This window comes from Rhinolophus sinicus, chromosome 18, assembly GCF_057876585.1.
Source record: "Rhinolophus sinicus isolate RSI-liver-muscle chromosome 18, RSI-T2T, whole genome shotgun sequence".
Classification (NCBI taxonomy): Eukaryota; Metazoa; Chordata; class Mammalia; order Chiroptera; family Rhinolophidae; genus Rhinolophus; species Rhinolophus sinicus.
In genome coordinates, this window is record NC_142518.1 from 5,810,691 (window position 1) to 5,821,869 (window position 11,179).

The following is an 11,179-nucleotide window of genomic DNA, read 5'->3' on the forward strand; positions in this document are numbered from 1 at the left end:
AGGTACAACAGAATCATCTGAGATGATGGTGAACATTACAGATTCCCAAGTCCTTCTGCAGTCCTGCTAAATAGATTCTGTGTGTAGGACCTGAGAATTTTTAACAAGCATCATATTAGTTATCATTGCAGCAAACAAATTACCACACATTTAGCAGCTCAAAACAACACACATTATTTCACAGTTCTTGTGGGTTGCAAATCTGGGCATGCCTTAGCTGGTGCCTCTGTTTCAGGGTCTTCTAAGACTCTTGTCAATTTTCTAGATGGAGCTGGTGTATTGTCTGAAGGTTTGACTGGGGAAGTATCCACTTCCACGCTCATGCAGGTTTTTGGCAAAATTCAGTTATTTAAAGGCTGTTTGACTGAGGTCCTAGGTTCCTTGCTTTCTATTGGTTGGAGGATACCCTCGGTTCCTTTCCAGATGGGCCTCTCCAACATGGCAGCTTGACTTATCAAAGCCAGCAAGATAGAGCTGCTAGCAAGACAAGGATTACAATCTAAGTAATGTAATCATGGAAGTGACATCCCATTACCTTTGCCACATTGTACTGGTTAAAAGCAAGTCACAGTCCCACCCACATTCAAGGGAGGGGATTACATCACGGTGAGAACACCAGGAGGAGGGGGATCATTGGGGGTCTCTTAAGAGTCTGTCCACCACAGCATTCCAGATGATTCTTGTGCAGAACCAAGTTGGGAGGCACTAAAGAATAAATGATGATAAGGAATCAACCATTTCAGTTGGGCTTTTGACAGGAAGTAGGTGCAAAATAATTTAAGACTGTGAGCTCCAGTGATGTCTCAGTTGTGTCCTTTCCATAACAAATGTTATGGGTTAGCATAGTGTCTGGACCTTGGAAACAGCCATTATCATTACTCCCAGGCCCCTCTCTGCTGCCAGCTCAGTTGCTCACTGTCCCTGAGCTGACCTCAACATCTCAGGGCCCAGGCTGGAGGGAGACGGGTGAAGAGACAAGGGGGGATACATTGACATGGTAAGAGTGGGTCTCTGAAATTCATGAGTTTTGATTATTTTTACTTTCTTGTCAAAAAATGTAAATTTTGCCCCATCACAGTATAAAGAGAATTCATTTCACAATTTACACAGCTGATTTTAAATACTATCCTATTTCAGGCTCCATCACATTTTCCTCAGATATTGAAATGATATTCTGGCAGAAACGTCGACATGTGCTTACCAAGCCCTCCTGGGCACAAAACTAAACAACATTTCCCAGCCCCTTGCAGTTAAGTGAAGCCAGGGAATGGAGCTAGCCTGTGACAGGTAGCTTGGTTCCTAAAGCCTCTGTGTTTGCAACATTTTGCAAAGGGCCATAAATATGCATGTCCTGCATCATCCAATAGAAAAGCCACGGGACTGTCTAAAATTGGAATGTCGCATGGATTATAAAATAATGTTAGAGATTATTTCTAGAATTCATTATAATGCTGTATTTGAAATGCCTATAGATTAAAACACAAACACAACGATATCTCGTACAGCTACTTCAGAACCTGTGGAATTTGGGAATTAATATGTATGCTAATTTTTAAAAGTACAGTTCTTAAATTTGTTGACATAGAGTGTTTAAAAACATATAATATCATTAACTTAGGCTGCACATATGCAGAGCTTTGGAATATCATCTAGATCAGTTATAAAACAATTATTCGGTAAAAATACTTAGTACTTACGCAGAAAATGTTCTTAGTCGACATTCAACCAATGCTTACTTACTTATTTACTGAATGAATGAACACATGAACAAATGACTGATACGAGCATCACAGTATTAAACCTGAATGATATTTAAGATTATGAAGTGTATGTCATGCATTTTCCTGAGTAAAACAAATCAGACACTATTTGTCACACATATGAAACAATTGTCAAGTTATTAAATGTTAACTGATGATACACTTGGCAGTTTGGCTGAAATTATGAATTAGATTCTGATATGGGTACCAGTTGCATATTCCTCAGTTTGAGGAGTGTCTTATGCCAACTCAGGCTGCCATAAAATAAATACCATAGACTGGGTTACTTAAATAACAGAAATGTATTTCCTCACAGTTCTGGAGGCTGGAAGTCCAAGATCAGCGTGCCAGTATGGTTGGCTTCTGCGAGAGCCCTCATCCTTGTTTACTGATGGCTGCCTTCTCACTGTGTGCTCACATGACAGAGAGAGAACAAGTTCTCTGGTCTCTAATTATCAGGGCGCTAATCCCATCATGGGGCCCTACCCTCATGAATGCACCTAAATCTAATTACCACCCAAAGGCCCCATCTCCACATACCATCATATCGAGGGGTAGGGCATCAACATATAAATTTGGGAGGGGTGCACAATTCAGTCCATAGCAGGGAGCATAGTAATGAGGTCTTGATTTAATTTTTAATGATCCAATGAAAACTTTGGTAATCCGCCTAGAATTTTGTTATACTGAACTCATATCATAAGACCCTCACAGTCATGGCTGTGTAACAGGGTTTCTTGACTTCATCACCATTGATATTTGGGGCTGGGTCATTCTTGGTTGTGGGGAGCTGTCCTGGGCCTTGTGGGATATTTGACAGCATCCTTGGTCTCTCTACACACTAGATGCCAGTAGCCTCCCCCCCCCCCGAGCTGTGGCAGCCAGAAATGTTTCCATTCATTGCCACATGTCACCTGGGGGACTCAGTTGCCTCATTTGAGAATCACTAGTGCAGAAGAATGAGGACCACTAGTGCATGTTTGCGACGGCTTCAGCAGGAAGCTGTAACCCCATGACCTGGACTCAGTTGCAGCTATCAACTTCTATCTGGGTGGGATTCAGGATATTGACCTTCCTTTTCATCTTGGCTCCAGACCTCTTCTTTACAAGGCATCCTGAAATTAACCAATGACCTAGTCCAATTTCTCCACCCAGTTTATTTTTTTATATTTGTTTAATTTTTAAAAATTGACATAAAATTGACATGTAACATTTTATAAGTTTAATGTGTATAATGTGTTGATTTGATAAATTTATATATCACAATATGATTATCACCATAGCATTAGCTATGGTGGTAAAATTAGACGTGGTACCTCTATCAGGTCACATAATTACCATTTTTAAATCTATATGAAAATTTATTGGGGTGCTATTAGCAAAGTCTAAAAAGGCTTCCTGGGGGAAGGTGATAATGAGCTTTGTGAGATACTTAATTAGAAGTAAATCAGTCACATGCATTTCCTCTCACCACCATCATTATGCCATGTCAAAATATCCTGTGGCATTTTTGGTATTTGGAGTTTTCATAAGAATAGCATAATAAATATCTCTAGGACAAAACTCTCAGAATAATAAAGATTAAGAAACTTATGATCAGCTCTAAACACACATTTAATTATGGCATCTAAGAGGAGACTTATCCTTAGAAACCGACACAAAATTAGGAAAATCAGTGAACACTTATCCAATCATTTTTACAAGTTTAACATCTGTATTAACAATTACATATTTGAAGCCTTAGGCTGACACTGGCAGCTGAGTTCCAAAATTACCACTTAAAATTCAAAATGAAAATCTGAAGTCTTTTCAGAAAGCATTCCCTTTCTTTCTACTGTTCACAGGTGACTTATCCATTTACTATAATATTGTAATAAGTAAACACTACTTTATCATTATGAAGAAAAAAACTCTACGATCCGACAAAGATCATAACGCAGTCCTGGAAGACTATACACACTCTCACTATACAGTATATAATAAAACAGCGTACAATTTGAACGGCAGTAACATGCAATGACTTGGTTGTAGAAATGCTAATGTACCTTCTGCGATATCAGAATTTTGTATAGGTGTTTACAGTTTGCGAATTAGAAGGACAAAAAGAGGAATTAGTTCATGCTTACATAGTAGAGATGCCTGAATGCACCACATACAATTACCACTGGGCATTAACATGGAATTTACACACACAAAAAAGGAAGAAAGAAAGGAAGAAAGAAAGAAAGAAAGAAAGAAAGAAAGAAAGAAACAAAGAAACAAAGAAACAAAGAAAGAAACAAAGAAACAAAGAAAGAAACAAAGAAAGAAGTTAAAAAAGAAGACTTACCTATATAACCTAAGTGGAAGGATGGACTTCAGCTTTTAAAAAAGTCTTTTGAGGACTACAAATTACAAAGTAAAAGCAGATCACTACGTAGAAACCTAGTGAATACATTTTGCCTGTGCATGAAAACTTTATCAAATTATTCATTTAACAATTTCACCCCACTCACAATGGTATCAGTAAGAATGCTCTTCTTCATAAAGTTACTATATACCTTTATTTCCCATCATACTACACGTCATTCCCTCCAGGCAAACTTTTAAACACCAAATTCTTGGCTCATAAAAATGGCACCTTTGAAAGGGAGCAATTTCCACTCAGTCTCTGGTGGCATTATTCCAAGCTAATTTCTTTCAACAATCAAAAAACTTTCAAAATATTCACTTTTAATATGAGGTCTTTCCACCAAAAACTGTGGTCACATTTTGTTTTCTACTGACTACATATATCGATGAGTGGGCAGTAAGAAAAGAAAGATGAAAATTAAAATAAATGTATCAATTGTATAGAAGAGATATTTGGTTCATGGCACTTAAAAAAAAGGCAACTAGGGTATATTAATAGCCAGATGCATGAGTCATTAGTGAATACGGTAAGAGAATGAAGCTGGTCCTATATGACCACGTGGGAATATATCATTATCATGGTACTCCAGTCTTTATATCAGATACTCTAAGCCAATAGGAAATAAAAGTTATATTTAGAGTCCCAATTACAATATGCTGACCACTTAACATTTTCAACAATTTACTGGGTTTAGTATAGTCATTTCCTTTACCCACACTATGTCATGAGTCCTTTCCTATCCATCTAAGTGTATGACAAGTGTTAAATTCATTAAATGACAAGACTTTTGTAAGGTGCAGTTGAAAATGGTATGAAAAGAATACCCATTTATTTTGCCTGGAAAGATGCAAAGTGAATGCAGAAGTTTCTCAATGGGAAAAAGCTCGACTTTCTTCTTCCCACCACCTCTGCCACATACAATTTCCCAAAGATCTAATTTTCAAGCTTATTCTCCATGGCTTCACTAAGGAATGAAAACCAGAGAGCAAACAATTGAGCTCAAGGACATCTGGGGTCAAAAATACACAAAAATATTAACATGTAAGCAATAGTCCACATATTCAAGATTCCTGTTAATGAATTCAATGATTGTATATGAGATTTTCATCGATGAGGAGGGCTTTGGGCAAACCCAAATGACCTCACAAATCACTGCCTTTTGAGACTTTGGATACTTTCAAGTGTAATTTGCAAACAGAATTTTTACAACAAATTATTTTTAACCCAATCATATCTTGAAAACTGTTTATATTTAAAAAAAACAGGGAAAAGTGAACTGTTTACTGTGCAAAGCCCTAAATTATATTATTACAGTAGAAAATACAGGAGGTAGAAGATAACTGAAAAAACGAATACAACATTAGATTCAGATCTATAGCTCCTGTAGCTACTCAAAACATGATTTTAGAAACTAATACCAACGTTTCCAGTAACCATAGAAACATTTAAAATAAATTTTGCCATGAAAGCCCTTATATCATGTTTGACATAGGGAGGTAGGAAGATGTAAGAACCAAGACAAGAAACATGACATTTTATCTACAACTCCTGTTTGCTTTACTGAGGGTGTAGTTTCAAAATTCAGTCATCTTCTCCAGCTTCAGACTCACACTTCTTCAGCATTTTTGAGCCACTCTACAAACTTTCATTTGCTCAAGGAAGACACTTTTCCCCTTTGCAACAATGTGCATCTTTACACCACTTCAGAATGGGTTCTTCACTTAGGACTTCAGCTTTATAAATAAGCACCACTCTTTTCTGAAAGGCTTTCATGAAACAAATGTTGTCATAGCAATACTCCTGAATCTTCAGTAAGAGTCAGCTCGGACTGACCTTGAGTAGGAAAGGCAGCAAGTAGAGGGCTGTGTTGTTTCAAGTGCTTGCTAACTTCTGCACAAACTCCTTTTTTTTTCTTGGTCCATTCCAGTTACATTGGTCATTACACTGGACCAGACTATTCCAGTGACAATGAGTTTGGGGATGTTGGGTTGTTTTTATCCCCTTCTTGATATACAAAATCATATCCTTAGATGGATCACCACGGGCCATCTGTTCCTGAAGTTCTTTCTGGAGTTCCCTAGGAGCTGCTATGGTTTGCTGATTCTGAACATACTCTGAAAGCTCTTTCTAACCTGCCTTAGTAAAATACTCTGTGAGGAGTTCAACGCTTTGTTTATCGGCAGGAAAAAGTTCCATCAGTCTGTTGTTATCCATTCTGACTTTCCCAAAGACTTGCAGCTACTGCATTGATGTCTTTTTCATTTATCCATGATTTAAAGAGCTTTACAGCAAAAGCTGCTGAAACCCCTTCTTTAACCTAATTCTCATTACAAAGGCTATGAAGAATGGGTGCATTAAGTGTTCCATTAGCCAGAAGAACCCTAGTCAACATAGCAGGCTTGTTCCTCTCCGACTCCACAAAACCCTTTAAGAACAGCAGCAGCTTTTTTCCTTCATCTTCAAAACCTTTCTCCAAGTATTTGTAGTGCCTGGTTAACTTGTTAAAAACCTGAGCAAATGCTTGCATGGTCTCTAGGTCTTCTTGTGTTGCGAACACACACACATCTGCACACATCATCTCATCTGCCAGGGTACCACCTGGGGCCAGCATTCCAGCGGCCACCAAAATGTCAGGGTGTTTCTGTATATCGGTGGTAATCACGTTTTGCTCTAGAAGCATCAAGAAACATTGCTAATGCTTCCAAATAACTACCAGTTTCAGTTAAGCCTGGAATGATATAGTCTTGAAACTGAGTAGGGTCAAACCTCTCTTTTTCATCCTTTTTTCTAGTTTTAAAATGCCAGCCTGATAGCCTTGGCTTTTGCTGCTTTTGCTTATTTATATAAGACACCAGAATTTAAGGTGAAGAGAAAAGAGAGAAACGCCCGATATGGTGACAATGCAGTGGTCCCTCCTCTCCAACCGGAACTCTAACATTTCTTTTTTTGTGGTGGGAACAACTAAGATCTAGTCTCTTAGCAACTTTGAAGTTTATAATACAGTCTTGTTGTCTATAATCACTTACCGTGTTTCCCCGAAAATAAGACCTAGCCAGACAATCAGCTCTAATGCATCTGTTGGAGCAAAAATTAACATAAGACCGGGTCTTATTTTACTATAATATAAGATCGGGTCTTATATAATACAATATAACACTGGGTCTTATGTTAATTTTTGCTCCAAAAGACACATTAGAGCTGATGGTCTAGCTAGGTCTTATTTTTGGGGAAACGGTATGCTGTGCATTAGGTTTCTAGGAATTATTTATCTCCTGGTTGCAAGTTTGTATCTTTAAACAACATGTCCTCAGTTCCCCCACCCCAGCTCCTTGTAACCACCATTCCACTCTGTTTTCACAAGTTAAGCTTTTTTACATTCAGTGATATCATACAGTTCGAGGTCAGACAATTATGTTCGCGAACTCATCCTAGAAAAAGGGCTATATACCTCATTGCTGAATATCACTATGGTCACCTTCAAAGTACTCCCCTTGGGAAGCTATGCACCGACACCAGCGCCTAGTCCACCCTTCAAAGCAATTCTGGAACTCTTTTTCTGGAATGGCCATCAGAGCTATTGTCGTATTACCCTTGATGTCCTGAATGTCATCAAAATGTCTTCCTTTCAATATTTCCTTTATCTTCCGGTAAAGAAAGAAGACACTAGGGGCCAGATCAGATGAGTAGGGAGGGTGTTCCGATAGTTATTTATTTACTAGCTAAAAACTCCCTCATAGACAGTGCCGTGTGAGCTGGTGCACTGTCGTGATGCAAGAGCTCCTTTGGGACCATTTTTGCACACACCTTTCTTATGCCAAGATTTACAGTTAAGATTTTCCTGACTGTTTCTCTATCTGTGTTTACTTGGTCTGTTATGCTTCTCACTGTCAGCCGATGATTTTGACACACAATTCGACGAATTTTTGCAATATTTTCATGAGTTCTGCTCCTTCCTGGCCGCCCTGACCTTTCTTCATCAGTGACGCATTCTCTCCCCTCAGAGAAACATTTAATCCATTTGTACACTGCTGTTTTCTTCATGGCATTATCCCTATAAACTTGGACTAACAAGTCCCTGATTTCACTTCCACTCTTGCCAAGTTTAACAAGAAATTTAATGTTTGTTCATTGCTCTAATTCAAGCTCAGACATTCTCGCAATGGCACACAGAAACACACAACAACAATAATGAACACCACTCAGCAAGACACCGCCACACGTTCACATGAACACAGCTGTGAGACACTAATATACCAAGGTTATGAAACCTTACTGGGCTGTTTGTGCAGTTCTGCCAATGTAAACACACTGTGGCAAGCTCATGAACCTAACTGTCATAACTCGTATTTGCCTTCTTCCTCCCATCTGGATTATCTCACTAAGCACAATGCCCTCAAGGTCCATCCATGTTGTTAAAAATGGCAGGATTTCCTTCTTTCTCATGGCCAAATAATATTCCAGTGTATACATGTACTACATCTTCTTTATCCATTCATCTGTTGTCAGACACTCAGTTTCCATGTCCTTGCTATTGTGAATAATGCTACAATAAACACGGGGGTGCAGACATCTCTTTAATATCCTGTTTTCATTTCCTTTGGATATGTAGCCAGAAGTGGAATTGCTGGGTTGTATGGTAGTTCTATTTTTAATTTTTTGAGGAATCTCCATACTGTTTTTTTCTCCCCATAGTTGTTGAACCAATTTACATTCTCAGCCATCCATCCATCCAGTTTAAATTCTGGCCATAAGGACAGGACTTTTTTTTTCTTCATCAGAATAACAAAAGTGTAAAGTTTAATTCTCACCTAAATATTGGGATCTGGAAGAGTTACTTCAAAAAGAATGTGCTAATATACAGACTACTTTTAAAATTACTTAGATTGGAACAGATATTAAACATGATGCATTTCATTGTCTTGACATCGACAGACATTAAAAAAAAAAGCACCTGATGAACATAAGCATTCATATATATCTCCTTTCCCAACAGAATCTTCCAAGTAAACAATCTCTCTTGCCTCCATTTAAATGAGACTTTGATAACGTTTCACTAAGCTCTCCGTAAGATTTTTAGCAACATTTACATTTTATTTTCGGTACTATAGGAATCATTTTTTTTTCAGGGAAACTAAGGCTTCCAAAAACTTGCTTAAGGGAAACAGCTACAAATGCTAAAGGTTAGTATTTCAGAAATAAACTGAGGAAACTCTCTTATCCTCAGAAGCAAATAGAATTAACTCCTGAATTTGCTACCAAAAATACATTGTCACTGATGCTCCCCGTGGGTAAAATCAAGTCTGAAGTTCCACAAAATAAAAGCATTATGCAGTAAGTGGGCAGGAGTGGTTTAAACCAAGAAATACAAACAATTATGCCTCTACACAAAAAGAAAAGCTCTCCAAGTCTCCAAGTCACTCTCAAGTGTTCACTCACGGTGACTCAAGTTTCTTTAAGTTTCCGTGTCCTGATTTGCAAATGCTATTGTCGACAAAGTCTTTGCAAAACCAGAACATAACATTCTATGCTTATTCTCTCTCAGTAATTCTCTAATAGGTTTATTTGGGACCAAGATATGTTATTTCAAGCTGCCAGGTCCTCAGCACAGCATGAGAAATCTGGGTTGTCTTCCATCTGCCTCTTAAATCTTTTCTCTGAACAAGGATCCAGTAATCCAATTTGAGCTTGCAATGTACTCAGTGCTCTATCAGGCAGTACAGAATTCAGTTTGCTCACTTGCTTCTCAAGTACTCGGGCTGAAAAAGTCTTGTTATTGTCAGAGCAAACCATGTGTTTTGAAGACATAAGGAACTTAAAGAATAAGAAAGAAAACGAGGCCCTATTTCTTCAATATGTCATCTCTCAGTTTTTATTATTAGAAGGACAGCAGAACATGACTTCATTTTCAATACAAAGTAGAACTTTCAAAAGAACGGACTCTGGGTGGTGAACACACAATGTGATATATAGAGGATGTATTACAGAATTGTACATCTGAAACCTATGTAACTTTATTAACCATTGTCACCCCAATAAACTTTAATTAAAAGAAAGATCTTTTATAAATAAGGAATTTTCTCGGCTGCTCCGTGGATGACTTTCAAGGGTACAGGAATAGTATGTGATGCTACCGAGAGGGTGCAATGATCAATAGTTAATACAAAAGCTTCCTTCTTGCCACCCTAACTTGCCCATGTTAAGCCAGCCTCCCAGCTAAAACCACATTAGAGTGCCAGCATATATTTATCCCTCTCTTGACGAAATTCTTAGCTTACATTGTTGGCTCAAGATATTTTAACCAGAAGAAATATTTGGCTTTAAATCAAGTGTCCCAGGTCTCAGCTTAAAATCAGTGATATGCTGAGAGCATTTCTATGGGGCAGCACTTCACCACATCTGCCTACCAGCTGCCAGAAATGTATATACCTAGAGCAAATTTTATATCAGAGAGGCAGATAATTTCAATCTTTTCGAAGAGAAAAGGCAACACAGAGAAAAAAACTGCCGAAAGAGAGCAGGAAAATCCCTTCCTTACCCTGTGCTAGACCACCCCCACCCCATCCCAAGTCTTTAAAAGTCATTCTACAATTCAGAACTCCAAGCTCAGACTTCTCATGTTCTTGTGGCTTCTGACCTTTCAGCTGACCCACTGATAACCCAGCATAAGAGAGATTAACTAACCATATGCTGAAAGGTTCAAACATCCCTTAGGGGGTATTGAACTACATGGAGAACTCTATGTCCTGGCAGGGGAAACACAGTCTAACCCAATTTTCTTACCATTCCATGTATTTCATGGGCCTGGGAAAATGAATCTTCTTACTTGTTTTACCAAACTCCATCAAAACAAGACTAGGTGTCGCCCAAACAACTAATCAGAGCCTGGATTTTATTGTGGCTCGAGGGGAAAGCAGAAAGATCATTGACATTTTCTTGGCTCTAAAGCTACATTAGCAGACTTCACCACCCAAACATTCCTCAAGGGATCCCAAATGTCACGATACTTGATGTGGAAAGGGGTATTAAC

General features: G+C 38.4%; 1 pseudogene; it reads right to left on the reverse strand.

The window, feature by feature from the left end:
• Positions 1-5,758: 5,758 nt before the first annotated feature.
• On the reverse strand, positions 5,759-6,992 carry LOC148754553 (eIF5-mimic protein 2-like; annotated as a pseudogene).
• Between the last annotated feature and the right edge of the window lie 4,187 nt (positions 6,993-11,179).